This window comes from Podarcis vaucheri (genome assembly GCF_965113315.1).
Source record: "Podarcis vaucheri genome assembly, chromosome: 8".
Lineage (NCBI taxonomy): Eukaryota > Metazoa > Chordata > Lepidosauria > Squamata > Lacertidae > Podarcis > Podarcis vaucheri.
Genome location: NC_138766.1, coordinates 3,367,398 through 3,394,493, shown reverse-complemented (window position 1 = coordinate 3,394,493; position 27,096 = coordinate 3,367,398). Strand labels below are relative to the sequence as shown.

The 27,096-nt window shown below is 46.6% G+C and overlaps 1 long non-coding RNA gene across 1 annotated transcript; it reads left to right on the top strand.

Moving 5' to 3' along the window:
- The first annotated feature begins 1,707 nt into the window (after positions 1-1,707).
- LOC309538972 lies at positions 1,708-7,136 on the top strand. Its single transcript, XR_014222565.1, has 4 exons — positions 1,708-1,899; positions 2,690-2,802; positions 3,892-4,013; positions 6,880-7,136. It is a non-coding gene; the product is annotated as an uncharacterized lncRNA (long non-coding RNA).
- The last annotated feature ends 19,960 nt before the right edge of the window (positions 7,137-27,096 follow it).

Sequence of the window (27,096 nt, the reverse complement as noted above, 5' to 3'; positions counted from 1 at the left end):
AGGTGCAGCCCATCACTTGCCAGAAGTCCATCTTCAAGAAACTGCAGTCCGTGATCTAAGAATCCAAACCGTTCCTGTTTACACCATTTGCGAAGCCAGCTGTTCACTTCCACTATTTTCCCCTCTCTCCCTGGGCCACGTTGTTCAACTGGGAGGACAGATGAGATGACAATTTGTGCATTTAGTTGCTTCAATTTCCTGCCGAGAGCCTCGTAGTCTCTTTTGATCTTCTGGAGGCTATTACTTGCAGTGTCATTGGTTCCCACATGAACCAAGAGGAAGGGGTATTTGTCAGTGGGTTTTATGATTCCTTGCAGTCGTTCAGTTACATCTTGGATCTTAGCCCCGGGGAGACAGCACACTTCCCGAGACATCTTGTCAGGCCCACAGATCACTGCTTCTGTTCCCCTCAGTAGGGAATCCCCTATCACCACTACACGCCTCCTCTTGGGTTTGGTCGGGGTTCTTCCGTGAGCTGTCCGTTCCAAGGTCGCCTGCACATTCCCTGAGGACTGACTTTGCTGCTCGTCTTCATATACCTGATCGACTGTAATGAGGGAGAGATCCTCAAATGGAGTCTGCTCTTCGTCTTCCATGCTAGGGGAGAGGACCTCAAAGCGATTGTGTATTTCTAAGCAATCAGAGTGAACCCTGGGCCTCCTACTTCTTTGAGTCACGTTTCTCCATATATCTGGCTCCTGTGTTGGTGAACTAGACTCCTTCTCAGGGGAGTCCCCTGTCTCCTCCTTGGTGGAGACGGTGTGCTCTGTTGCTTCCAAGAAGAGCTCCAGCTCTCTAATTCTTTGGAGCGTAGCTACACGTTCCTCCAGTTGCTGGACTTTGTCTTTTAAGAGGGCAATCAACATGCAATTGCTGCAGGTAAAGCTGCCTGCAACCTTTGGCAAGATGGCAAACATTGCGCAGGAATCGCAGGCGACTGCAGCTGTTCCCTCCCCTTCCATCTTGAGATCGTGTCGTTGGGGTTGGCTACAGAGGTCCTCCATCATAAAAAGCTTGAAGACAGGACAAATAACAAAAAAACACCTAGATCTCCCCCAACAAACGTTTGAGACTAGCTCCCCTAAATCTAAAAGATGGATTTAACTGCGTGCGCCGCTAGGCGCGCGCTGCTGCCCTGCAAACTCTGACCTTTACACAGGGAAAACAGCTAATCAGCCACAAAGAAACACACACACACACACACACACACACACACACACAAGAAAACCCTTTTTGCTCCTTCTTCAACTGATGCCCTGCAAACTCTGATAAGCTCCTCCCACAGCTAATCCCCTGCCTCAACAGAAACCCTGCCCCCTCTGACCTTTACACAGGGAAAACAGCTAATCAGCCACAAAGAAACACACAGACACAAGAAAACCCTTTTTGCTCCTTCTTCAACTGATGCCCTGCAAACTCTGATAAGCTCCTCCCACAGCTAATCCCCTGCCTCAACAGAAACCCTGCCCCCTCTGACCTTTACACAGGGAAAACAGCTAATCAGCCACAAAGAAACACACAGACACAAGAAAACCCTTTTTGCTCCTTCTTCAACTGATGCCCTGCAAACTCTGATGAGCTGAGGGGAATTCATCCTTCATTCCTGCTGAATACTGGAAATAGCTGGAATCTGACAGTAAGCTTTAGGATCTACCTTTGCAAATTTGAAGCTCAGCTCCTGGTGGTAGGGGCATACTGGAATTTGCAACAGGTCCAGGAAAAGAAGCCATTTAAGTGTCACTCTGGTATAGCGTACTGTAAATTTGCATCCAAATATGCAAGTGCATATTCAATAATCCCAATTTATCAGAGACAGGCACCTCACTTTTGTTCATCAGCAGTGAAATTCAACACCATTTGGAGAACAATCATAAAATACCTATCAAGGCTCATGGATGGGTGAGTGTTATCTGTAGCCTATCTGTCACCCTCCAGACGTTGTTGGACTCCCACTCCCACCACTCATCACTCTTGGCCTTGCTGGCTGGGGCTGATGGGAACTGTAGTCATCTGGAGACCTCTGTGATGTCTGTCCCCAACATAAACAAAAGACAGGCTTCTCCATTGCAAGGAAGCTGTCATCTATGCACCTTCCATTTTTCTCCAATACAGCGGTACCTCAGGTTACAGACGCTTCAGGTTACAGACTCCGCTAACCCAGAAATAGTACCTCAGGTTAAGAACTTTGCTTCAGGATGAGAACAGAAATCGTGCGGCAGCGACGCAGTGGCAGGGGGAGGCCCCATTAGCTAAAGTGATGCTTCAGGTTAAGAACAGTTTCAGGTTAAGAACGGACCTCCGGAACGAATTAAGTTCTTAACCCAAGGTACCACTGTATACAGGATTAGCCTTCCCCCTTCTCCCTAGCAGGAAGTGAAAAACATGCCCTCTTTTATCACCTTTTAACTCTTCTTCCTTGCATTGAAAATAATAGCTGATCAGAGTGAATGTGTGTGTAGTCTGAGAAGCTACTAGGGAGACAGCTGTCCCTCACCACCTGTCAGTCTTCCCCTCCCTGATCCCAGGGGATAAAATGAAACTTTTTTCTCTGTGATTTTGCCTGTCATTGAACAGCTTAGAGGAGACCCTTACAACTGCAAGGTAGATTATTGATCTTATGTGTGCCTTTCAAGATAAGGTTGTTTAGAACTCTTCTGTTTCATTTTATGCTACTTTTTGTTTCTCCCAGAACTTTTAAATTTTGGATCTTACGAGCTTGCTGGACACATTGCATTACCAGAAAGGTCTGTCACACCTGAGTGCCAGACCATTTGTTCATGCAAGAAGCTGGTCCACGGGGAGGTGAGGAGAAAGCAGGCTGAAACTTGCTCAGCAACCACAGTAGCAGAAACACTGGCTAATCAGTTGGGTCAGAGGGGAATGGGTGGAGTCCTCAACAGCTGGAAGGCGAGGGAACCAGGCCTTGCTGCACAGTCTTGCAGGGACTGTTCTGCCACACACCCCTGCCCCTCCACTACATGCCAGGTAGCAATGGAACTTGCTTTGATGCAAAACATGTGATCAAATAAGAATCGCCCCTGCCCACCCTGTAGTGGGCTCCCTCTACCCTTCTGCTGTCACAGCAGAAGGTGAGGAAGACGAAGGCTGCTATCCTATTGTTCCACGGGAGTAAGGCCCCATCAGCACCATACATTTAAAGCAGACTCATGGGAACTGTTCCTTATTAAGGGCGGTGAGAATTGTTAGGAGACTCCCTGCTCCTCCCCCTTCTGAGGGGGAATAGGGGCCTCCCAATAATTATTAGCACCTTTAACAATCTATAGTTCCAATGATTTCTTTTTGAGGGTGGGAGGAAGCCATGATTATTTGAAGGAGTTTGATATTGCTAGAAGAATTACCTGGCACCAACTCTGATGTCCTTTTGGTGACAGGCAAAAACCTTTAAATTTCCTCAGGGTTCTAATTCTTACATTTTTGGAACAATAAGTATAAGGAGAGTCCTGCTGCCTTCATCCCCCAGGTGTGGGCTACCTGGCATCTGGCCAGCTGCTGCTGGAATAGGAAGGGTGTTGGAGTAGATGCTTTCTGGTCTGATCCAGCAGAACTCTTATGATCTTATGAGCCAGACCTGAGGAAAGTTCACTTCCATTAATTCTTCTTTCACAGGTGTGCTTTGTCACCATTCAAACATCGTTGTCATCATCATAATCATCATTTAATTTATTATCCGCCCTTCACTCAAAGGTCCCAGGGAGGGTTACAACAATTTAAAATACAACATTTTAAACAAATTCAACTACCAAGAATGAAATCACATGAAAATACGATGGGTCCGAAACATAAAGAGGTGCATCTTCAGCAGTTGCTGAAAGCTGTATTGTGAAGAGGTGTGTGTGCCCTCTGAACTTATTTTGTGGCTTATCACTGTAGATCATGGCATAGGTAAGAAAATCGTCATAACTCTAATATGACAGGAGACCTTCCATTATGAACTCTTGTGACCCTGGTACCCGTCTGATCTCAGGCTGGATTCTGCCCCTCTTCCACTCAAGGTATGATTTGCTGCCTGCTTAAACCGTAATGTTGCTGTCAGAAGCAGTATTTACATTTATTCTGTCATTTAGTATAATAAACCAAGGTTTCTTTAGTCCTCTTATGTAAGAAATTCCTGTGGGCATGGGGTTGAGGGTAGACACGTGTTCATAAGAGACACATGTTATAACTCCAGCAAAACATCCTAAACCTCTCATTAGTGTCTGTGAAGACATGTAAGTGCTGGTCATGCATGTGAGTTCAAAGACATACTTGTAACAGTTTACCGAGGTTGCTAGACACACCTCTGTGGGGAGGAAGTTCCACAATTTAGGGGCTGCCGCAGAGAATGCCCTCTCCTGGCCTACCCCCACCCTAAGCTTCTGAGAGTGGCAGAACCACCAAGCAAGTCCCCTCTTGAGAGCCAGTGTGGTGTAGTGGTTAAGAGCGGTAGTCTCGTAATCTGGGGAACCGGGTTCGCGCCTCCGCTCCTCCACATGCAGCTGCTGGGTGACCTTGGGCCAGTCACACTTCTTTGAAGTCTCTCAGCCCCACTCACCTCACAGAGTGTTTGTTGTGGGGGAGGAAGGGAAAGGAGAATGTTAGCCGCTTTGAGACTCCTTAAAGGGAGTGAAAGGCGGGATATCAAATCCAAACTCCTCCTCCTCCTCCTCCTCTGCCAGTATTAGTACTTAGTGTAGTTCTGCTTATCCTTCTTTGCATCTCCAGTCCAATTCCTTGGACACAAGCTGCTAATTTTCTGTTGTACAACATGACTTTGTTATGGTGCGGCAAAACAAGGGTCAGGCAGTGGAAACAGTAATATAAATGCAAAGCAAAGGAGGCACCCATACGATTGGCTCTCTGTTGAAAATATCTCTTCGTTCTACTTTACGCCCTCACTGTAATTTTAAAATAAGTGAAACATTCTTAGTTTTATTAAAACCTTTATCCATACTCATTCTTTTTCATTTGCTTTGTCCTTATCGATGAAAGGAGCTCGCCTGTGACAGGCATCCCTGGTATCAAGTTTTCAAATTCTGTATGAGCTCATTCTTTGGAGAAGCAATTTGAAAAAATCAAATTAATTTAGAATGGGCAACTTAAGATGGTGACAAACAAAAAAGAAGAAGAAAGTGGTGTGATGTGCCTACTCTCAAGATAATGATAAGACAGAATTGAGTGTGAATATATTATCATCTTTAGCTTATTCAAGTGCTATAATTGTGTGGCCTTCTGTCGAATCCAGCTTCTGTGACATTGAATGGCACGGTCTGCTGCCAGCGGGAGCAAGCACCCAGATACTCAGATCAGTTGGCAAGCTTCATTCAGAAGATTTTGTTGGGAGTGGGGTCTATCATCTGACCTGCTCTGGGCTGCTGGTGTCAGGAGAATCCCTTGTTCAGAGAGCTTGGTGTCTCTGCACTGCACTCCTTTTACCAATGGTGAGTTACAGTAAATTCCTACCTGACTCCTGTCAACTTAGGAGCAGTTCAAGACCTGCTGCAGTCTTGACCCTTAATGCAAGCAAGACAATGGATAACAAGCTGCCAAATCCAGGACTAAGAGGAAGAATATCAGAGAGAAGGGCACTGCAGCAATCAAGATGGGATCAAACAAAAGTGTGATTTTTGAACCAACATCTTAGCAGATGAAATGGAAAGATAAGAGCAAATTTTAGTGAACAGAGATTCATTTAATCTTTCAACTTCCCTTAAAGTTTATAACATGCCTTAATAACTGTTTAGCATATTTATAGCTTTCCTCTGAATTCTCTCCAATTTGGCTATTTCCTTCTTAAATTATGGCAACTTATCCTGGATGCATGATGCAAGCAAAGGTCTAACAAATTCTGTGTCAAGTGTTAATGTTACCTGTCTCCATGTTTAAAATGGTTGTTCTGGAGGTCCGTTCTTAACCTGAAACTGTTCTTAACCTGAGGTGCCACTTTAGCTAATGGGGCCTCCCACTACCTCCGTCGCATGATTTCTGTTCTCATCCCGAAGCAAAGTTCTTAACCTGAGATACTATTTCTAGGTTAGCGGAGTCTGTAACCTAAAGCATCTGTAACCTGAAGTGTCTGTAACCCAAGGTACCACTGTACCTTCATAGGCCTAAATGCTGGAAGGTGGAATCAAGTATAATGCTTGCTGAACAGGTTTGGTAAAATACAAGCTACATGCTTTCTTTTGCTTTCCATAAGTATAATAATAATAATAATAATAATAATAATAATAATAATAATTATTATTATTATTATTATTATTATTTATTTATACCCTGCCCACTCTGGGTGGCTTCTAACAAAGTATTAAAATACAGTAGTCTGTTAAACATTAAAAGCTTCCCTAAAGAGGGCTGCCTTCAGATGTCTTCTAAAAGTCTGGTAGTTGTTGTTCTCTTTGACATCTGGTGGGAGGGTGTTCCACAAGGCAGGTGCCACTACCGAGAAGGCCCTCTGCCTGGTTCCCTGTAACTTGGCTTCTCGCAGCCAGGGAACCGCCAGAAGGCCCTTGGCGCTGGACCTCAGTGTCCGGGCTGAACGATGGGGGTGGAGATGCTCCTTCAGGCCTAACTATATACTTTCCCCCTGAAAAACCAAGGAAGGCACTAAATGATATTCCTGGAGGGCTAAGCAACCCCTACCCCATGCCTATAGCTCTGGCCTTGGGTCTCATATCTACATTGTGTTGTGCAATAGAGAGGGCGGGGGGAGTGAATTGGGCACATGCAAATCATCCCTCCTTGTTTCCTCAGACTCCTTCTTTCCCTCTCTCCAGGAAGAGACTCTGGCTGGGGGCCAGATGTTACTCCAGATAGTTTCTCTCCAACAGACTCTGACATTTGCCAAGGAAGCTCTGTTTACCATTTTGCTTCCTCTTCCAGCATTGTGTCGCATTGATGGAGATGCTGACAGATCTCAAGCTTGCCTCACCAAGCAAGGCACAAGGTTTTCATAAGCCTATTCTTCTTGAAAGACTAAATGTCAGATCCAAGCAGCCAGCCAGTGAAGGATGTTGTAAAGGCACAGAGACTAATGCTGAACATCCACTGCCAGCCTTAAGAAGAAGGGAGCCTCCTTCTCCCAGCCAGTATTCATACTAGATGGAAGCATTCTGATATTTAAACTATGCTTTCATATTATGGTGACAACATTTTAAAAATTTATCAAAATAATGTAGTGCATAAAATACTGAGATCATTTTTCTAAGTGTTGTAGTGTGGCCTTAGATATGCCCATTTCATGATCACTGTAGCACTGTCACAGAGTGACGGAAGCTTAGAGGGTCCCTGATCCACTTTAAGACGCTTGTCTATCAAGAGAGTATTCCAGTTCAGGAATGTGAGATCCTGAGCCAAATCACCCTGATTCACATTGTTATTTGGACTATGCACTTCTTCTTCTTCTTCTTTGGTGATCACTTGTAGCCAAGTAAGATTGTCTTCCATAAACACAGTTTTAAAAATGAGTCCATAAGTGACTGTGGAAGCCAAGTCTGGATCCACACATCCTTCCACAGTGGGGACATTGGTTTCTGGGTGGGAGTTGATCATGGTGTGGATTTGCCAAGTGTGCCATCCTCTTAGCATGTTTCTCCCTTGCGTCCTGAGTTCGAGTGTCTTGAAAGCCCATGACACCTTTGGGAAAGGCTGTTCTCCAACTGGAGCACTCGCAGGCCAGTGTTTCCCAGTTGTCCGTGTTTATACTGCATCTTTTTTAAGATTTGCCTTGAGACAGTCTTTAAACCTCTTTTGCTGACCACCAGCATTGCACTTTCCATTTTTAAGTTCAGAATAGAGTAGTTGTTTTGGAAGAGGATCATCAGGCATCTGCACAACATGACCAGTCCAACGAAGTTGATGTTGAAGAATCATTGCTTCAGCACTGGTGATCTTTGCTTCTTCCAGTACACTCATATTAGTTTGCCTGTCTTCCCAAGTGATGTGTACAATTTTTTGGAGACACCGTTGGTGGAATCTTTCGAGGAGTTGGAGATGGTGTTTATAAGTGGTCCATGTTTCACAAGCATATAGTAAGGTTGGTAGTACAATATCTTTGTAAAACAGCATTTTGGTTTCCCTGCGAATGTCCTGGTCCTCAAACACTCTGTACTTCAATTGGGAGAAAGCTGCACTCTCAGAGCTCAGGCAATGCTGGATTTCAGCATCAATGCTGGCTTTCTGGAAAGATAACTGCCTAGGTAGGAGACGTGATCGACATTTTCCAACATTACACCATTGAGTTGGATTTGTGGTGCCGCAGAGAACTTGTTGTACTCGTTGGTGCAGCACTTTGTTTTTTTGGATGTTGAGTGATAGGCCAAGCTTTTTGTAAGCTTCTACAAAGATATTTAGGATATTTAGGATGGTTTGGAGGTCATCCTCTGGGCGTGCGCACACTACGCTGCCATCAGCATACTGAAGCTCTATGACGGAAGTTATGGTAACCTTACTCTTTGCTTTCAGCCTGCTCAGACTGCTCAGACTGAAGAGCTTTCCATCTGTTCGATATATGATTTCTACTCTGGTGGGGAGTTTCCCTTCGACAAAGTGTAGGATCATGGCAATGAAAAAAACGAATAGAGTTGGGGCAATAACACAACCCTGTTTAACACCTGATCCCACTGTGAATGGTTCACTTTGAGAGCCATTGTTATCTGCGATTGTTGCTATCATATTATCATGGAGGAGCTGAATAATGTTTTCAAATTTATCTGGGCAGCCAATTTTCAGAAGCACAGCCCACAGGGCATTACGATTTACAGTGCTGAAAGCCTTAGGTCAATAAACGCCATATACAGGGGTTTGTTTTGCTCTCTGAATTTTTCTTGAAGCTGTCGAACGGTGAAAATCATGTCTACTGTCCCCCTAGAAGGTCAAAAACCATTTTGGGATTCAGGAAGGGTCACCTTGGATATTGTTAAGAGACAGTTTGCTAAGATCCTCGCAAGAATTTTGCCAGCCGCAGCTAATAGAGAGATGCCTCGATAGTTTCCACCATCAGTTCTGTCACCTTTTTAAAAGAGTTTGATAATTTTGGCATCCCTAAAGTCTGCTGGGGTCTCTTCTCTTTCCCAGATTTTTCGATGAGCTTGTGAAGTTGTTGTGTAAGTTCAATTCTTCCCACTTTGAAGATTTCGGCAGGTATCCCATCAGGTCCACTGGCTTTGTTGTTTTTCATTTGGTTAATAGCTGTACACAACTCTCCCAGATTTGGAGATACTGCAAGCTATCTTGTTTTTGCGGAATTTGTGAGAGGACCTCAGCAGCTACGGGGGAGTTGCGGTTAAGGAGATGTTGGTAATGTTCTTTCCAGCACAGTGCAATAGCTTCTTTATCTTTTAGAAGTGTGGTACCGTCTGCTGAGCGTAGGGGGCATATGCCATGATTTATTGGCCCATAGATGGTCTTTGTGGCTTTAAAGAAACTCTGTGCATCATGAGTGTCGGCTAAGTGCTTGAGCTTTTTTTATCCACCAGGTGTTTTTTAGTTCTCTGGTTCTTCTTTGAACCTCAGCCTTAGCATTGGCATAGGTTTTTTCCTTAGTGGCACAGTTTCTATCTCTTTGCCAGATCTGAAAGGCCTTCCTTTTTTTTGTCAGTCAGTCTCACTGTCATTCAATCTCACTGTCATTCTCATCAAACCAGTCCTGGGGTTTCTTGGTTTGGTATCCAATAGTTTGTTCACAGGCTGCAGTAATGGATGTTTTTAGCTTGGTCCAGTGTTCCCCGATGTTATCAGGGAATTCTGAAAGCAGATGGTCCTTAAGAGTCGTTTGAAAGCAATCCCACTTAATGGGGACTTGAGTGTTCATTTTGCGCCTTGGTTTCCTTCCTTGAAGCCTGTGTTGAGGTATAATCTTGATAGCCATTGTGGAGCATATTAGTCAGTGATCTGTTCAGCAGTCGTCGGCACTGGTCATAGCTCTGGTAAGGAGCACATCATGGCGATCTTTAGCACGGACAATAACATAGTCTAAGAGGTGCCAGTGGTTTGACCAAGGATGCCTCCATAAAGTTTTAAATTTATTTTTCTGTCGAAAGAGTATGTTGGTAACAACAAGGTTGTGCACTGCACATATCGTCAAAAGTAAGATTCTGTTCTGGTTGCTGTTACCGATTCCTTCTTTCCCAATAGTCCCAGGCCACAGATCGAAATCTCGCCCAACTCTTGCATTAAAATCACCCAGGATGATAATTTTATCTTCCTTAGGCGTCTCTGATAGGACGGTATCCAGCTGAGAATAAAATTTTTCTTTAATGTCTTCATCGGTATCCAATGTTGGTGCATAAGCGCTTACAATAGTAGCTTATCGGTTTTTGATAAGCTTTATTTGAAGGGTTGAGAGTCGCTCATTAATGCTAGTAGAGACTTCTGACAGGAGCTCCACAAGATCATTTTTGATAGCGAAGCCTACCCCATGTATTTGATGTTCTTGTTCAGATAGACCTTTCCAGAAGAAAGTATAGCCTCCTTTTTCTTCCTTCAGTTGTCCCTCACCTGCTCTTTGAGTCTCTTGAAGCGCTGCAATATCGATGTTAAAACATCACAGCTCTTGCAATTATGGCAGTTCTGCATTCAGGACGCTCACTGTCTGTGCTATCTGACAAAGTCCGTATATTCCATGTTCCAAAGTTCAATTGTCTTTTACGACCGCTGGATGGTGACCTCACTGGGTGCGGTAATCCAGTCAGGGAAAAGGGAGGCAGACTATACTTAGGGCACCTTTTCTAGTCCCTCTCCCTTTTCGGGGTGAGCAGAGTGGAACCTAAAAAGGGCTGCTCAGTCATGGATACAGCTGCCGAGTTGCTCAACTGCCTTGTTCCTTGAGTCAGAAAGACTGAATCTGTATCCACCGCCCATGTGCTGGTTCATGACTAGGGGCTTCCAGATTTCACCATCCTGCCCCCGTTACCATTTCCGATCGCCATGGGACTTTTGGGGTTTGGGAAGGGTTTTGGGAATTTGTGTGTGAATTTGTTTTATGTGTGTAGATCAGTGCATGCTGACCAACACACAGTCTTCACAGTAAGGCTCTGTTCCAATGGCATGAAGTAGTCACAACAAACCGGTAGATTCTTATCTGCTGCAGCCTTCATCCACCTTCACAGCCATTGTAACATATCGCTTGTTATCATCCGCCTGTTCTGCCATTGAGGACTTCTTGGATCATTCTTTGTCTAGCTCCTTCCCTTTGACCTTATCACCTTGGGTGACCCTGCTGGGAGTACGAGATTTCCGACGGCTTCACTCACAAGGGTCATAGGAACATGCAAGCCCACTCACCACGACAAGGTGATGATCCAGTGAGTTGGCTACGCACAGAGCCCTAGTGAATATGCAGACTCAGCCTTTGACAACTTAAGGTCCCTTTCATGGCTACAGACAATTACTTGGGGGTGGGGGGAGGCTCTCAGACCAAAAGTGTGTACATGCAGTGACAGAGAGGTAAGGAGAGAGAAGTATACCGTATATTTTTAGCTTTGTAAAATAGCTGGAACTGGGGCTCCCTGGAGGCCTACATTCTGTTGTCGGAGTGCCCATTTGCCTCCACCTATGCTCTGTGTGCATATTTGTAAATGAAGTAAAAACTATGAAGGTGTGTTATGAAGGATGTGCAGTGTGAAGATAGCAGTAGGATCAGAGGCTTCCAGGACCAAGAGTGTAGCCATCAGCAGCAGATGTGATGGGACAGAGTGATGGGGCTGCCCTTCCAAATCTGGAATACGTTTAGGTTACCTGCAAAGAAGGGCAAAAGCAACATCAGAGTTGCACAGAGGTACCAGTGGCAAACCTAGACACCCTCCACTTTAGTGACCCTTTGTCTGATCCCAGCATCATCTGGCTAAATTGCAATAATAGCTGCATGGCTTGCCCAGCCACACCATGACATCTAAACTTTGGCATGAGGAGATAATGTCATCACTCTTGACCATGGAGGCTCTGGGCAGATTTAGTGCTGCTTGCAGTTCACACCACATTCATTTCAGATTAAATACAGATTTGAGATTATCTGGAATCCAATCAGAAACAAATCCATGGGACCCAGTCCTCCAAGTCTGCCACAGAATCCAGTTTATTCTGAAGTTCAACACCAATTTTTGTGTATTTGACCATGTGCTTGAAAGTTGCTGCTATGTTCATTTAGCATGTCATACAGTGAGACTTGACAGAATTATTTCATCTTTGTACCAATGCCAATGCCACTGTGATTTGACACAGTAAATTTTTATGAGCCCTTTAGAGGGGGATGTTAGTGAAATGTTTGAAATGGCCACATTGGATTGTTTAGGTTCTCTCCCCAGGGCAGTAAGCAAGCCGTGTGGCAAGAATTAAACATATGAGATTGCTTTAAACAGTGTTTGGAGCCCTGCCAGACCACAGGCAAGGAGAAGCTGGTAGCTTGTTTTAATTTAATGGTGTTGAAGTGTTTCCTTGCAATTAAACATCTGAACATTAAATAGAAACAGTCATTAGGCCTGCTGATACAAACCCATTAGACCATAGAAAATAAATTATATCAAATGGTTAATGCTTACACCATGTCCCAAGCAGAAAAAGTTATTATCAGCAATTTAAAATCATTGGCACTTAATCCCATTGAAATTAACCACTTCAGACAAATATTCTCGAGGATAGAGCACATGTTACCATCACCATGGGATGCTGCTGAATAACAGAATTCCTGTGGCGAGTTCATCTCCATCCCAGCTGTGGAAAGTTGCCACAACTGTCAGGAAAAGGCCAGAGATGCAGAACCCAGACTAGTGGGCCCTGGGATTTGGAGCAAAGGGCCTGAAATGCAACAGGTGGGCATTAAGGCTCTGCTGACCAGCCAAGGGAGGAGGCCAGACGTCCAGTAAACTAGGGCTGGAGAATCTGGCTGACCAGACATTAAGACGAGTCCCATAATCTCTGACAGCTGAGTTGCGGGGGGCTGATGGACGTTGGTATTCAGTAACTTCTAGAGGGCCACACATTCCCCTGATTTAAACCAATCTTGGCAATCCAGAAAGGTCATATTGCCTGTCAGTGACAGGAATGTTTCCCTTCAGGGTCTGAAGAGGGTTCTGCACCTTGAGCACATCTGTGGGTTCAGGTAGCTCACTATGTTTAGGGGCTAATTACATTTGCTTGGTACATTGCTCTTTGGTTAACATTTTTTCTGGGATTTAATCCCCCCCCCCAAAAAAATTGAATAATCAGTAAATGTTTAATCAGTCAATGTTTACTGAAGCTACACCTACGTACTGTAACTGGGAGAAAGTCTCACTGAACTCCATGGGACTCTCTTGTGTGTGAATTTTTAGGAAGTCATTAGTTTTCACCAAGAGTCCTCTTAGGGAAACCCAGTTTGCTGAGTGCATGTTCTTGAAGTTAGGCAATAAGGCAGTACAGGATTCCTATTGGTGTACCGACCTCCCGGCTGCACCAAGAATTCTTTGCTCGAGCTGTTTCAGGTTGTGTCAGGTGTTCTCCTGGAAACACCTAGTCTGGTGGTCCTAGGAAAAATGTGCCCCAGGTGGCAATTTAGGTGTGTTAAGGATTGCAGTTAATGGGTTAATTCTCCATGAGTCAGCAGTGATAACTCACTCCTTACCTGCGTGCATCTTGTGACTCTTTTATCTGTGTTACTGGGAAGATTTGGCAAATAACCTTATGTATAAAAGGGTTCAGGTTACAGCATTCTGTGTGGGTTGCGGTAGGAGATTAAAAGGTAAAGGTAAAGGGACCCCTGACCATTAGGTCCAGTCGTGACCGACTCTGGGGTTTTGGCGCTCATAGAATCATGGAGTTGGAATAGACCACAAGGGCCATCGAGTCCAACCCCCTGCCAAGCAGGAAAATCATCTCGCTCTATAGGCCGAGGGAGCCGGTGTTTGTCCGCAGACAGCTTCCGGGTCATGTGGCCAGCATGACTTAGCCGCTTCTGGTGAACCAGAGCAGCGCACGGAAATGCCGTTTACCTTCCCGCCGGAGCGGTACCTATTTATCTACTTGCACTTTGACGTGCTTTTGAACTGCTAGGTTGGCAGGAGGAGGGACCGAACAACGGGAGCTCACCCCGTTGCAGGGATTCGAACTGCCAACCTTCTAATCGGCAAGTCCTAGGCTCTGTGGTTTAACCCACAGCGCCACCCGCGTCCCTCCTGTGGTAGGAGATAGCCCTCAACAATTCCTGCAGTCTGTTGGAACTGTGGATTTGAGTGAAGACTTTTTGAGGAAGAAGTAGGAAAATTGTCAGACTTCAAAAATCAGATAATTCTATCAGTTGCAGGACTTTGAAAGCAACTGAGCTTAGAATTTGGTTTGGACTTTAACACAGCAAGGACTTTGAAGCAAAGAACCCTCTCTGGGCTCAGAGAGAGAAGACTACTTTTAACATCTGTAAATAGTGTATGTTGGTGTGTAGGCTGTGTATGTTGGTGTTGACCTAGTAAAAACAACTCTGCCAAATGGCTGTTTTGTGTGGTGAACTTGACTGAACTTCTGCAGTGCATGCCCCCACCAAGCCCAACAAGGGGACAGCAAAACAGCATCCTGCCCACACACCTCTTCCAATAAATGCAACCCAGATGGAATGTAAGGAGTCACTGAGCATGTACTGTGGCCATGGCATGCCTCTCCTCTCCCCCCCCCCATACAATGTCATCATCAGGGCCTGACTCCTCCTTTACATTTTTCCTGCTCAGCCCTAGTGTGTGTGAGAGAGAATGTTGGCCACTTGGGGTCCAAAATAGGTACTAGACAGGCTTGGGGCACCTCTTAGGAACAAAGGAGTATAGGGAACTGCCTTATACCATCTGAGTCAGACCATTTGTTCATCTAGCTCAGTAATGTCTATACTGAGTGGCAGCTGCTCTCCAGAATTTCAGAGGACATTCCTAGACATACCTGGAGATGTCAGGGGTTGAATCAGGAACCATCTGCAAGCAAAGCAGATTCTGTACCACTTAACTATGGTAGGTAACTATTTTCACCTGCTTTCACCCTACAAAGGAAGGTCTCATCTGCCCTGGAATTCATGCTGCATTGTGTGTGTGATGGTGCAATGAAGGGTAAGCTGTAGTTATTGGTAATGAAGGGAAAGCATTTTGTACAAGCACAATTCTAAATACCTCACGCAAGCCAACATTTATCAACCACATCCTTCCCAGCTGTAATATGGGTATAAACAATAGTGGCCTGCTTTCCAGGTTTCTTGGGACCATTACTGGGATAATGTTTGTGAAGCAATGAAGAACTTGGGAGGAAAAATACAAAGTTGTTAAAGTGCGGGGGAAAGAGGGGTGAACTTTTAGTATTGGTATATCAACTTGAAATTAATCCTTAGTAATTTGTGATGTACACTTTGTCGTCCCTGCAAAACGTCCACCAAACAACACAATAGGGCATTCTGGAATTCTGAGGTATTTATCAAAAAACAAAAAAACAAGTGGAAGACTGGAACAGAGAGACAGAAATCTGACATACCCTGAGTTATGGAGTGTCTGGCTGCAATTCTTAGGAAACTGCACTCCTCCAAGCAAAGAAGTCCCATATATCACAATAGAATTCCTACCCCAGCTTCTGAAATTACTACTGAAATCAGTGGAACTACTTAGGGGGGTGGGATGGTAGATAGGACCCCTGTGTAAACAACCAGGCACTGTTTCAGTGGCCACAGGAACACACCAATGCATACCAAAGACCATTAGGGGGCTTTCTTTTTAGAATATCATGACAATTTCTTTGTTTCTAAAGTGTGTCCAAGCTTCCCTTGTTTCGTTGACTCTGAAAATATAGGCAGTTTTTGGAAGGAGGGTAAAACAGGGGCCCCTCTCTATGTATCCTCGGTGGTTATTTCCAAGGAGATCCTGAATGTTGGCTAGCTCACTGGTGTGGGGCTGTACCTCTTCAGGAAGGAGGAAGAGGCCCAAATTGGCTTCTTCACACCTCTTGGTCCTTGCAGAGAATAAACTAGTACAGTGGTTTTCAACCAGGGTGCAGTGGCACCCAGGGGTGCCTCGAATGATGGTCAGGGGTGCCATGGGCAACACTGGCCTCTGTCCCTCTTCCCTTCCCTCCCTCCTCTGATGCTCTCACATCTCTGCTTGCCAAAGGCTTGCACATCTGTTTGTTGCAGCAGCCCTGGCTACAAGCACCCCAGGCTAATGGTGCCTCTGGGAGGCACCTCTCTTTAGGGTGGGGGGGGAGACTAGGGGTGGCAGCAACAACTGTCCAGATGATTCCCAAGGAGAGGGGAGAGGAGAAGAGGCTGAGGGAACACTCTACGAGGAAGTGTGCTCAAAAAAGGGTGAGAGGCTGCCAGCTCTGCAGGCAAGGGGAGGCATAACTGGGCTCCTGAGCCACACAGGGGTGCTGCAGAAAGAAGGTAGTTGGTTAAGGGAGCTGTGGACCCAAAAAGTTTGAAAACCTCTGAACTAATATATTAGTGAGAAGGCTGTGAGCAGGGAATCTTTGTTGTTGTTGTTTTGTAGATGTGCTGTATAGCTGTGTGAACAAGCCCCCATACCTGAAGCCTGAACTGGTCTACTCCAGGCCTGTATCATGGTAAGTCTCATGCCACCCATCTTATTACCTGCTAAAATGTGAAATGGGTGCATTTATTTACAAAGGAGTCCACATCTGGGTTCTCCCCGCCCCTTTTTCTTTTTTAACTCGGGTGCAAGTCTTTCTGATTTGATCAGGATCCTGTTTTACGCCTTGCCTATCAATTACTTGGATGAAATGGAAGTTAGGAGGAGAAGAGATTTTTGCCTGTGGGTGAGGGGCCATCCCTTCTCTTGTCAGTTCTGCTCAGAAAAGGAACCTCTCTTGACATTCACCACCAGGCTGAAGTTTATCGACTTGCTGTGGGATGTGAAACACTGAGCAGTCAAATACAACATTCCTAGAGTGGACATAAAAGGGGATGTCTGGACCAGCCAGCCGTAACTTCCTGTTTCCTCCTGGGCTGGGACAGACTTCCTCTGCATGTGACCAGAGGTGGGTGTGACCTCACCTATGCAGGTAACAAAACAGCACAGGGGAAGCAGCCATGCTCTCTTGGCTGCCAAGAGAGGACAAAGGAACTATCTCCTTATGGGATGGATTCCAGGTGTGTATACTTTGTAATTCAAATCTGCCTTCTGGGATCCATCTGTGAGCAGAATTTGTGTGAGTAAACTCTTTTATACATTTATACAAGACTGTGTCATATCTATCTTTTTATGAGGGAATAAAGGGGAATTACCAGGAAACTTATTTTAGAGGCTTAAACAAGGCTGGCAAAGACGTTATCTGCTGTACAAGTTTAAAAGGGGGATGTTACTCTGCTAAATTGTAGAACTTGTTAACACAAGTTGGGAAGGATATAATTAAACAATATATCCTCTCCTGCCTCCCTGAACATTCTCACACTTGCCCCTGCACTAAAGCACTTATACATGACAAGTGAGCATTCCTTTTCTCCATCTCATTCTCTGCTGGCCCCCACTAAGCCCCCATTTCTCTTTCAAAAGCACTGCTGGGCACAGGACATTTAAAGAGAATTCAGTTCTGATTTTGAAAAGTTCTGCTTATCAACAAATACCTGTCCCCAAATAAATGGTCTTAGAGGCCTGATATTCGAGACTACAAGATGGCGGCGCGCATAGACGCTGCGGCTTAGTGCTCTCCCTTAGCGTTTTGTTTTGTTTGTTTTATTTTTATTATTTTTGCTTGGTCTGAGTATGTCTGGCCGGGTAAGAAAGATTTACAGCAGGCAGGAACTTCTGAAGGTCAGGTTACAGTGTGAACAGGCTGTAAGAGCTGATTATTTTCGCCCAGATAACGTTCCTGTGGGAGTAGCCAGGTAAAGTCCAACTGGCAGTTAAAGTCCAACTGACAGTTTAGCTGCTGTAGAGCGCTGGCTTTGGGATGCCATTTGTCTACACGGGATTTGCACCTTCCTGATTGTGAAGAGGACCGAAAATTAATTCAGCCTTGAATAAGCGAATAAGGAAAGGAGTGGTTTAATGGGAATCTAATAGCCAGTAACCAGATACAAGATATACAAGATGGCAGCGCGCATAGACGCTGTGGCTTAGTGCTCTCCCTCAGCGTTTTTGTTTTGTTTTTTTATTATTTTTACTTGGTCTGAGTATGTCTGGTCGGGCAAGAAAGATTTACAGCAGGCAGGAACTTCTGAAGGTCGGGTTACAGTGTGAACAAGCTGTAAGAGCTGATTATTTTCGCCCAGATAACGTTCCTGTGGGAGTAGCCAGGCCACCGGGCTCTCCATGGATTACTATGCCTCCAGGGAGGAGGCGAAGGCGGCGTAGAGACAGGAGGCAAAAGCGGGGTTGTCGGGCTGGCGTCCTGGTAAGATTGCAGAGGAGTCCATCTAAACCACCGCTCCCTAGCATATTTCTTGCTAATGTGAGATCTCTTACCAACAAGATGGACGAATTGAGGCTGCAGGCAGCAAAAAACAGCCTTGTAAAAGATTGCTGCGTTTTATTTGTCATTGAGACATGGCTTCAACCGTCCATACCAGACACAGCTATTCAGTTGGAAGGCTGTGCGGTACATCGTCATGACCGAGGCATGGACTTCGGAAAAACCAAAGGAGGGGGGCTGTGTGTATATGTGAACAAATGCTGGTCCAATAATTCGAAGACTGTGGGCAGTCACTGTTCACCGGATTTGGAATATGTGGCTGTTAAATGTAGACCAGTCTATCTCCCTAGGGAGTTCACAGCTGTTATGTTAACTGGTGTGTACGTGCCACCAGATGCCAATGCCAACTTGGCTTTGGGATGCCTGCAGGACCTTATCAGCAGCCAGCAAGACAAGTATCCTGAAGCTGTGCACATCATTGCGGGAGACTTCAACCATGTTGAACTTAAAACAGTGCTCCCAACGCTCTATCAGCATGTGAAATGTCCCACAAGAGGGGACAAGACACTGGATAAAATTTATTCGAATGTAAATCACGGCTATAGGGCTTTACAGCTGCCACACTTGGGCCAGTCCGACCATATGTCTCTGTTCCTGGTACCAGCATATATCCCACTCAGGAAACGGGCTCCCACAATATTAAAATCTGTTAAAATCTGGCCTGAAGGTGCTATTCACCAGCTGCAGGACTGTTTTGAGAGAACCAATTGGGATATTTTCGATAGTTCAGACCTGGAGGAGCACACGGCGGCAGTTCTGTGCTATATCAATCACTGCACAGACACTGTCACAGTAAATAAATCCATCCGGTTTTACCCCAATCAGAAACCCTGGATGAATAGAGAGGTCCAGTGCCTGTTGCGGGAAAGGAACAGGGCTTTCAGGTCGTGCGAGGTGCAGCTTTACAGTGTAGCAAGAGCAAACTTGAGGAGGGGTATTCGACGGGCAAAATTGGACTATAGGCTGAGGATTGAGGATAATTTAAGGAGCAAAAACACAAGACAGATGTGGCAGGGGATTCAGCATATTACCAACTACAAACCTAACCTTGGTGCTGTCGGCGGTGACCCCTTGCTGGCAGAGGAGCTTAACCTCTTCTTTGCTCGCTTCGAGAAGGAGCCACCTGAGACGCCGGTATTACAGCCACCAGCCCATAGGGGCCCCTCATTCACGGTAGAGGAACATGAGGTGAGACAGGTTTTGAGGATGGCGAATCCGAGGAAGGCGGCTGGACCTGATGGCATCACTGGAAAGGTGTTGAAGGGCTGTGCGGATCAGCTGGCGAGGGTCTTTACTAAGATCTTCAATAAGTCCTTACACCAGTCTATTGTCCCACCCTGCCTGAAGTCGTCAACTATTGTCCCTCTGCCTAAAAAATCCACAATCAGTAGTTTGAATGACTATAGACCAGTTGCACTGACTCCAATCATCATGAAGTGTTTTGAGAAACTGGTGCGCCGTCACATTATCTCCTGTCTTTCATCAACTTTTGACAACTACCAGTTTGCATACAGAGCAAATAGATCCACAGAAGACGCCATCAATACCACTCTCCATGCTGCTCTGTCCCATCTGGAGCAGCCGGGGAGTTATGTGAGGCTGCTGTTTGTGGATTTTAGCTCTGCTTTTAACACTATCCTCCCCCATAGACTGGTGTCCAAGCTAGAGGCGATTGGACTCTCCAACTCCACCTGTCTCTGGGTTTTGGATTTTTTGTCAGAACGTTCCCAGAGGGTTAGAGTAGGGTCACACATGTCCACAGCCCTTAGCCTTAACACCGGCTCACCACAGGGTTGTGTGTTGAGTCCCCTGCTCTACACTATCTATACGTATGACTGTACAGCCATCTATTCCAGCAACAAAATCATCAAGTTTGCTGATGACACTACGGTGGTAGGGCTCATTTCAGGAGGGGATGAGTCCGCCTATCGGGACGAGGTGGAGCGGCTCTGTGTTTGGTGTGGAGAGAACAATCTGGCTCTTAATACGGCTAAGACCAAGGAATTGGTGGTGGATTACAGGGAAAAAAAGGCGGACATTCAGCCCTTGTATATCAACGGGGAACGGGTGGAGAGGGTGGCGGAATTCAGGTTTTTGGGAGTAGCTATCGATCAGGGCATGACTTGGAGCGCACATACCACTGCTCTGGTGAAGAAGGCCCAGCAGAGAATTTATTCCCTCAGACTTTCAAAGAAGAACAATCTGAGTGAGAGACTGCTGGTGTCCTTCTACCGAGGCTCCATAGAGAGCATTCTTACATACTGTATTTGTGCTTGGTTCTCCAGTTGTACAGCTAGGGAGAGGAAGGTGCTCCAGAAGGTCATAACCACAGCCCAAAGGATTATTGGTCATCCTCTCCCATCTTTGGAAGAACTGTACAGTTCCCGTTGTCTTAGGAAAGCAAATAACATCCTGCAGGATTCATCTCACCCGGGACACTGTCTGTTTGCACTACTGCCTTCTGGCAGAAGATATAGAAACATCAAGTCAAAGACAAATAGACTGAAAAACAGTTTCTATCCAAGAGCTGTGGCCCTTTTGAATGCTGTAACTCGTTAGTGTGACCTGGGAGTTTGATGGGTGTGGTGTGGGTGTGGCTGGAATGTGGTTTGTTTGGTTGTTGTTGTTGTCTTGCTTTTGTTGTTTTAAGGGATGGCATCCAATTTCGTTGCACTTTGTGCAATGTTGCACTTGTGTAATGACAATAAAGAATCTATCTATTTATTTTTTTATTTGGGGGCAAGTCCCTTGCAAAAAAAACAAGAAAGCTATTGATAAACCCATTTTAGCCTTTTGTTTAAGTAACCCAGGATCCAACACAGACTGGATGTGGGAATGTTCAGGGAGGCAGGAGAGGATATATTGTTTATTAATATCCTTCCTAACTTGCACTAGCAAATTCCTTTATTTAGCAGAGTTTTACATTCCCCTTTTAAATGCACAGCAGATAGCTGGTTGCAGACTTGTTTAAGCCTCTCAATATTAGGTTCCTGGCAAGTTCCCTTTTGATCCCTCTTAAAAGAATAAACACACCACAATCTTGTGTAAAGTAGATAAAAGAAGTTTACTCACATCATCAGCTCACAGTTGGATCAATGAAGGCAGACTTAGTTACAGAGTAGATATGTGTGGATCTATCCCATATGGGGATAATCCCAGTGTCCTCTGTTGGCTGAAAGCTGAAAAGCTAAAAAGCTGCTCCAACAACAGAGGAAGTCAAAGAGAGAGAGTGTGCTGCATGACTTGCCCTTTTGTTACCTGGGCAGGTAAGGTCACACCCACCTCTAGTCACATGCAAAGGAAGTATGTCCCAGCTGGGAGGAAACAGGAAGTTTTTGACTGGCTGGACCAAACATTCTCCCACATGTACACTCTAGGAAAACAAGGAATGTTGTACTTGACTGCTACTTGTGTATCACATCCCACACTGGATTTTCCTGTTGTTTCCCCTTTTCTCCCCTAAAAACAATAATCACACAAAACAGTCTTCTTATAAGGAAAGAAAAAATTACTCGTTCGGTATCACAGTAGCAGTCTTGAGGCAAGCTTAAAAGTAGTTAAAGGCATATGTTGTAGTTCAGATGAAAGTGGAGTCTGAGCTATGTCTCCAACTCAGAACATGGACCTACATCAGTGTTTCCCAACCTTTTTTGGGCAAAGGCACACTTGTTTCATGAAAAAAATCTCGAGGCACACCACCATGCCAGATGGGGAAAGGTCACTTTTTACTTATGTAAAAAAAAATTAAAAAATAGTAACAGCATAGAAGGTAATGGTTAGGCTAGCATCCCTCTTCCAAATATGCTAGGTTTTTATTTGTAGGGACTGTTCTACATGGGAAAGCATTCAGCACTGTCATTCTCCCATCTGCCATCTGAATTGGTACTATTCTGGGTCAACTTACTCTGCTGCATGTGTAGATGAAAATGGCACCAAGTGTGGGGGAGGGGGCAGAACAGGTTTCAGATACAGGATATTAAGCATACACGTACTTCAGATTGAACTGGTTGCTTGCTTTGCAAGTTTTCATTTCCCAAATGACTGCCTTGGCAAGCGCAATACCTACCAGGCTCAACGCCGGTCTCGCGCTGCCGCTTCCCGTGCTCTCAAGGACCCGGGAGGAGGAAGGCGTGAAGGGAATCCCGAAGGTGCGAAAACCTTGCACATGCGCAGGCCTTCCGCCTGCGACAGCCCAGTAGGCCGGCCGAAGCGAGCGGCGATGGGATGTGGGAGGGAGGGAGCTCGCCGCCCCGCGTGTGCCTATGTGGGGCACGTTACAGCCCCGTGACGTCAGCGCCACGCAGGCAGCCAGGCAGGCAGACGGCGAGAGCCCCGTGCTGGGTGGCCTCTCCTCGCCGCCGCCACCCCGCCTCTCGCCGCCCGACTCGCCCGCCTCCCTCCCACGGCACACCAGTGTGCCGCGGAACACCGGTTGGGAAACACTGACCTACATCTCTAGTCATGGATGAGGCATGAGAGATGAGACAAGATCGCAGGAAGCAGAGGAAGAGGCAGAAGAAGGAAGAGCAGGCATGGGTGACACAGTGGGAGTGGCTCTCATAGGAAGGATTTCCTGTAGACCCTGTGAGACCCAACTTCCTCTGTGCCTGCCTTTCTAGCCACACACCACATATTGTTGGTTTGACTGCAATGTAAATATCCCACACTTCGGACAGCTGCTGGCTTCTTTATTTGGCAACTAAAGCTGAAGAACCACGTCGTCCTCCTCCTCCCAGTCTGACCACTCACCATAGCTGCCAACTTCCCCCTTTTTTAAAAAGGGAAATTCCCTTATTCCGAATAGGATTCCTCGCAAGAAAAGGGAAAAGTTGACAGCTATGCCACTCACTTCAAAGCGATCTCGGTGCCCCACCCAAGATAGAAGCCCGTTGGTTTGCTCCAAGGGACATTCGAACAAATGAAGCATTGCTCCACCAACTTCCGCCTGCCCTCACCCCTTCCCCACCTGCCTGCCTGCCTTCCAACCAGCCCAGGGCGCAGCGCTGCTTGCCAGCTTCCCCCTCCTCCTCCCGCACAGCGTTGCGCTTGCAGATCTCAGCAGGGAGGAGCGGGGGAGGGGGCCAGATTAGGACGAGTTGGCTCCGCCTGCCACAGACTCTGGCTCCACCCTTTACGTGGGAGCCTTGCATTCTGCCCGGCCGGTCTCCGTGGACACGCGCGGACACCACGAGGTGGGGCTGTCTCCGTGAGCGCGCCAGTGCTGTGGAGCAGCTTGCCACGGGAGACGCTTGAGGGACTCCTCGCTCCCACGGACATCCCCGGGGCACGAAAACTGGCGACCTCCGGTCCCCTCCGTCCTCTTCCGCTTTTGACTTGCCAGGTTGAAGTGGTTTTATTGAAGGCAGTGTAGCATCTGACCTCCCCATCTCGTTCTGCTTTTATTGTTGCTGTGTTTTGCTGCTGTGCTTTCCATGGAAGTAAGCTGCTTTGAGAAAGGAATCTCTATACCAGCCCAATTTAGAAAACTCCCCGTCTCCGGGGAGGGAGAACCGCCTTAAAACCTGTCCTGCACATAATTTTTTGGCACAAATACATGTACTGTATCACGATAGCGAGTTTTCATGCTAGGATTTTAGATAGTCGTTACAAGCAGGAAATGAGATAGGCAAAAGATTCCTGCTTGGCAGGGGTTGGACTAGATGACCCTCGGGGTCCCTTCCAGCTCTGCGATTCTATGATTCTATTACTGTATCTGAGCATCACTTCGTAGCCGAAGAAGTCCGCTAGGTGTGCCGAAAAGGAACTCCGATTTCCGACAGAGGGCGACAAAAGGTCAAGAGTCTGCCCTCTCGGGCGTCAGGTTTTCTGCCCCACTCTGAGACAGCTGGCAGCGCCGTCCTAAGCGCGTCTGCTCAAGGGTGAGTCCTTGGGAATCTAATGGAGCTTGCGCCCAGGATAGGACTGCAGCCTCAGAAAGTTAAGTGGCCTTCAACCCCTTGCGCGGACAAAAAAAAGACTGCTAGTAATCATTGGTTTCCGAATTAGCTTTTAGTGCTGCGGAGGTAATCTTTCATTTTTCAACTAAAAAGATGGATAGCGATGAGAGGCAAAGGATTTTCAAGAGTGTGTGATTTCTTTCCGCTGTGTGCAATCCGCCTGTCAAAGGAGGAAGAAATGAAGAATGTGCAACGTATGTAGAGGAAATAAATAAATAAATAAATAAATAATGTTATATTTAAAGGTAAATCATGACACCCGTTCACCTCTTCTTCTTTTGTAAACCATTTTGAGGTTTTTTCCTTCAATAAAGCGGCATACAAATTTTCTGAAATAAATAAGTAAAAGGAAACATTCTCAAGTCTGGGGATCAAGGGGACTTGGAGGAAGAGGAAGGAGCTCCTTATATACAAAAAAGTATCTGTGCCAGTAGGTTGCGGGAATCCTTTTCTGGATCCGGCCCCTTTTGTTTTAAGGCCAAGAGCAAGCCTTTCTTTCTCATGTAGAGGCTGAATATTACAGAAACGAAGACGCGTCTCCCGCACGAGGCGAGCTAAGCCTCTTCGAGGTCCTGGAGCCTTTCTGTGGCCTTTGGGCTGTAGACTCCTGTGACGGTTCCTGGCTGTCGGAGTCGGAGTTCCTAGGCGATCTCTGTCCGCTTCGCCTCCAACCTGTCACTGTATATTGGCAAACCAGGCCAAGTTCAGAGGGCCTGGCAAGGGCTTAGGATGCAGTTTCTCCATCTGGTGTTTCAGACCACGTGTGAGTGTTCTTCAGGAGAAACTATGAAGGATAAAACAGCAACTATCTCAAATGCCCCTTAAACTGCGCAGGCGCCTGGAATTCTTTAACGTAGATTCTATCGGCGTGGTAGCGAAGCGTCGCCACTTATTTCACGGCAGGGACGGTGACACAATCTCTTGGGGAGCTATTTGCCAAAGTCACGCGCTTCCCGCGGAGAAAAACCGACCAGGATAAGCGAAGCAGAGGAAGAGGTGTTTTACACTAGCGTGCATGGCGAAGGGTTAAAAGTGTCATTCTTATTTCCAAAAGTCCTCCTATTATGACCAGCCACGGTGTCACAAAATAATGAGTCTTTGTATCTTGAATCTTCCGGAACTCTTCATCAGGCTGGATATTAAACAAAGCGAAAGCCGGGAGGTGCGGCGGCAGCGAGAAAAAATAGCTGACTTGTCAATGAGACGCAAAGTCTGCCTTGGTCTAAGGTTCATTTTAGTTGCATGGCGTCGAGAAGGAGCGTGGCCATGTATCTAAAGCAGGTTTAGGAGCTCGATCTGTATTTCTTGTCAGCCCCACTCTTGATAGGAGGCCCCTGGCGAGGCGAGGCGAGGCTCACTCCCGGTTAAGTGTGCCTAACTCTCTATATTTGTGTTTTTATATTGTTGTAAACCACCCTGTGATCTTCGGATGAAATACGGCATAGAAATTTAAATAGTAGTAGTAGTAGTAGTAAAGGTAAAGGTAAAGGTAAAGGTACCCCTGCCCGTACGGGCCAGTCATGTCCGACTCTAGGGTTGTGTGCCCATCTCACTTAAGAGGCTGGGGGCCAGCGCTGTCCGGAGACACTTCCGGGTCACGTGGCCAGCGTGACGAAGCTGCTCTGGCCAGCCGGCACCAGCGCAGCACACGGAAACGCCGTTTGCCTTCCCGCCAGTAAGCGGTCCCTACTTATCTACTTGCACTTAGGGGTGCATTCCAACTGCTGGGTGGGCAGGAGCTGGGACCGAAAGACGGGAGCGCACCCCGTCGCGGGGATTCAAACCGCCGACCATGCGATCGGCAAGCCCTAGGCGCTGAGGTTTTACCCACGTCCCCAGTAGTAGTAGTAGAAGATAATAGGACGCTTCTGATTCCTCTCCCCCCCCACCCCGCGATTAGCTCGATGAAGTTGGGAGTTGACTGCTTAAATTTGATGTGGATCCAACATGCATCAAATCCATCTGATTTGTAAGCCCTTCAAAGTCAGAATGCCCAGGTCTTAAAGTGGTGGGCGGGGTTTTCAGATCTGGGGTCTAGATCTTTTGCGGCTATGGGGAAATAATCCAGATTACTTTCAAATTTCTTGCGCAAAGGCCGGACTTCTGGTCACAAGCCGCCAAAAGCCCTGCGGGTCCCCGGGAGACTCGCGACCTCCAGCTGCTTCCTACTTTAAGAACGCCGCAGAGTCTGCTGGATCAGGCCAGTGGCCCCTCTAGTCCAGCATCCCTTTCTCGCCTGTGGCGGGAAGCCACACAAGCAGGATTCGTGCGCAAGAGAAACGCTCTCCACTCCTGCGCTTCCCAGCAACTGGTATCCAGAAGCGTTGCTGCCTCCGACCAGTGGCGTAGCGTGGGTTGTCAGCACCCGGGGCAAGGCAAGTAATTTGCCCCCCCCTAACCCTAACCCCCAGATGTTGCGCCCTGTGCGGCAGGCCCCCCCCTGCACCCCCTACGCTACGCCACTGCCTCCGACTGCGGAGAGAGAACACAGCGTCATGACTCGTCGCCATTGAGAGCCTTCTTATCCCGAGCACAGCCTTCACAGATTGGCACAATTCAGTGCTCGAGACAGAGCTGGGCGGGGATTTGAATCCAGTTCTCCAGAGTCCAACACTGCACGGCCCTGGCTAGCAAAACTAAAAGATGTTATTACGCCCCACGCGCTCAAGGCGCTGGGCAGTATCCTGCGGACCTGAAATGAAGAAAAGCTGCCCCAGGCCAC